General features: G+C 45.0%; 1 pseudogene; it reads right to left on the bottom strand.

Moving 5' to 3' along the window:
- Window positions 1-2,568: 2,568 nt before the first annotated feature.
- LOC104985246 lies at window positions 2,569-3,184 on the bottom strand (annotated as a pseudogene).
- Between the last annotated feature and the right edge of the window lie 434 nt (window positions 3,185-3,618).

Here is a 3,618-nt window from a genome sequence, read left to right as displayed (position 1 = left end):
ACCCCAGCCAGGGGGTCTATGTGCCTGATGTGCTGAACAACAGGCGAGGGAGCCCTCTAAGTGCCTGAACTGGTGAAGCTACAGAGAAAGACTGGCCAAAGAGGCCTTCTGAACGCCAGCTACAAGAGGCTCGAGAAAAGACTCTGATAGGGCCATAACTCCTGCGGTGGAGGCAGTCCATGTCCCTGCACACTTGGCGCTGCCAGGGTCCCTGCAAGCCAAGCAGCTGCGCCACCTTCATGCTCAACTCTTACTGGGGCAGAGCTGCCACAGGCAAAAATAGTCTTGCATCTATGTGCGCAGGATCACTTTGGTCGTGTCTGACTCTTTGCGACCCTGTAGACTGTGGCCTACCAGGCTTCTCTGGCAGGAAAGGGGGTTCTCCAGGCTAGAATACTGGAGCATATTGGCCAATGTTGGTTGCCATACCCTTCTAGAGCACTATATTTCCTGCTGCCCTAGCTGCCAACTCCCCTGAGTACCTGGTGCTGCGAGAACCCCTGGGACCCAAGCACCTGCACCACCTCCACACCTGGCCCTCACAGGGGCAAACCCAAGTCCTCCAGGGCAGCCTCAGGAGCAAGCCCCAGTGGACGACCCATGTGCACAGGCGGGAATAAAACCACAATTGAAACCCAGGGGCAGTGTGACTAAGGAAGAAGACCCAAAACCTTCCCACCAGCTGTACAAGCTGCAGATTAAATCTACAAGATCAACTAGGCAGACTCTGTGTCTATGGAATACATAGAAGGTCATTGAGAGCTCCCAAAAAAGAAAATGCACTAGTTCTGAGAGCTGTGGACAATGGAGGCAAGAACACCCAGGAGCAAGACCAGATTAGAATCTGAGCTGCCGCCACAGCAGGTCCAGAGATCAGCACAGTGTTCGAGGGCATCCTAGGCAGGTGAGGTGGACTGCAACTCCCAAAGCACTCTGACAGTTGTGACTCAAGAAAAACATTTATTATTCTTACGGTTTGATTTGTTCTGTAGATTCTTTTGGATTTTCTTTCTTTTTTCTTTTTTTTTTGGTCATTTTTTTCCCCTCTCTGTTGTAGTTGTCGATTTTATTGGCACTATGAAATCTAATTAAGCTTTTGAGCTTTTTTTTTTTTTCTCCTCAGTCACATTTTTTATTGTTGTTATAAATCTCTGCTTCTCCATTGGGCTTTTTGCATTTCTTCGGAGTTTTCCTTTAAAAAAAAAAAAACTCTCTGGTTTTAATTTTTAGTTTTTTAAACCTGTTATTGTTTTTTATACATTTATTCCTTTGTTTGCTTTTCCTACTGTTCTTTTCCCCTTCAAGTTAGTCTTTAATGTATGTAAATCTTTATCTACCTCTGTTTAACTTTGCGTATCTATTCTTTTTTTCTTTTCTTTCTTTCCTTGCCACTCAACATATTTGTTAGTTTTATTTTCATAGCTTTATTCCCCAATTGGCACCTTGCTTTAGTTGTGTTTTCCGGTTTGTGCTTTAGTTAGTTTTGTTCTTAACTAGCAGATATGATTGTTGGTTTCCTTTGTTTGCCAGGTCAATCTGTTGTACTTTATTTCTGTTGGACTGTTTTTATTTTGCTTATGGGTGTACCTGTGTGTGTGTGTGTGTGTGTGTGTGTATATTAAGTCACATTTTTTATTTTGCTATAAACCTCTACTTCTACTTCTTGGGCTTTTGCAGTTCTGTGGCGTTTTCCTTTTTTCTTTCTTCTTCCTTTCTTTTTTTCTTTTCTCTTTTTTATAATTTTAATTTTTTTTAAGTCTGGCAAGGATTTATTAGGAAGCTTATTAGTCACAGTGAATACAAAGCCATGAACAGAAGAACTGAGATCTCCAAATTCTGCCAATGGGCTTACAACACTGGTTAGAAGCTGATAAACATTAAGGATGTCCCAAAGAGAAGCATATCAAAGCCCCATCTTACCCCAACCAGGATACCCACAAACACAGAAACAATGCCCATGCTCTCCTCAGACCACTTCCCTGGGCAAGAGGGAAAAAAGACCCTCTCAAGCTATAAACCAACATCAGGAGATTCCTGCTCTTCAAGCTGTAACATGGGACATTGGTGCATGACAGACAACTCCAAGCTGGGCAATTTGACAAGAATGCTGAAAGATGACAGGGAGAAGGAGCAAGCAGGGACACGTATTTGTAGTTGGAGACCCTCCTGATGGTTAAGGCAAACACAATGCTGAGGCTTCAGAAAGTTTACTGCAGCCCAGGAATAGTTTCCATTTTAAAAACAAGTCACACAATAATCCTGCCACAAAGCAACAAGACACTTGGGATCCCATGGCCACATAAACTGGGAAGGCAGGCATTATCCATGGCCTCCAGATACTGACCAGCCCAAGACCCAGAGAACCACAATTGTCCCTTGGCACCCACACAACCCTTCCTGGGGGTGTGATGTCTTCCATAGGCCAGGTTTCTGCAGCAAGCCCCAAAGACAAAGCTTGAAAGAGGCTGTGGCAGCCAACTCTTTGGAGCCCCATCTCTCTTTGTCCTTCCCAGCAGGATGTCATACTTTTCACCGACACAACGCCTCTGTGGGAGTCTTGGCCAGCCCTTAGGAAATAAAGAGTGTCTGTGGGGTAACCTGATAGACCCTGTGGTCGGCTGGATTGACTGATGCTTCATAATCACAGATGGTCACCTCATGTCAGCGAAGCTCAGTCCATTCTCCTCTCGGGCCAATATAAAAGACCTTTGTGGTATCGGCTCCAGAGTTTTTTTGAAATATGAGTTGAGAGAGGATAGACATTTGGAAAACGAGACATTTTGGTAGCATACTTTAATTCCCCTGTAAGGTCTGGGTTCAGACTAAAGGTCTGATCTAGCTCCCTGTCTGTATCATCAAAGGACATCTGTGGAATGTTCTTATACAGTCTCATCTCAGATGCCTTTAAGCTTGACATTGCCTGTAAATGGAATATTAAACAGAAGCTGTTCATCTGCATCATTTTCAACAAACTTGGAGCCGTATGTCCACTCCTCATGTGGCTTGAGGGCGAGGAGGCCGCTGACCTCGCAGTTATCATTGAGGCACTGCAGCCGCTCCAGGTCGATGCACAGGGGCAGGCCATAGGCTAGGCCACGCTGCTCTGGTGGCTCCTCCCATTCGGCACCTCCCATTTGGCGGAGCAGCAGCACCCAGCCCCGCCATGGCTGTGGCAGTGCGACATGGTGACGCCACTGCCCATGCGTCCCCTTGGCCCTGCTGCTGCCACTGCTGCTCCCCACCACTCGCTTTTTGCTCTGACCTAATTTTAATTTTTTTAACCTATTAAGACCATTCCCATAGAAATGCAAAAAAGCAAAATGGCTGTCTGGGGAGGCCTTACAAATAGCTGTGAAAAGAAGAGAAATGAAAAGCAAAGGAGAAAAGGAAAGATATAAGCATCTGAATTCAGAGTTCCAAAGAATAGCAAGAAGAGATAAGAAAGCCTTCTTCAGCGATCAATGCAAAGAAATAGAGGAAAACAACAGAATGGGAAAGACTAGGGATCTCTTCAAGAAAATCAGAGATACCAAAGGAACATTTCATGCAAAGATGAGCTCGATAAAGGACAGAAATGGTATAGACCTAACAGAAGCAGAAGATATTAAGACGAGATGG

The sequence above is a fragment of the Bison bison genome, unplaced genomic scaffold (assembly GCF_000754665.1).
Source record: "Bison bison bison isolate TAMUID 2011002044 unplaced genomic scaffold, Bison_UMD1.0 scf7180017864041, whole genome shotgun sequence".
Taxonomy (NCBI): Eukaryota; Metazoa; Chordata; class Mammalia; order Artiodactyla; family Bovidae; genus Bison; species Bison bison.
This window is presented reverse-complemented; position numbering and strand designations above follow the sequence as displayed.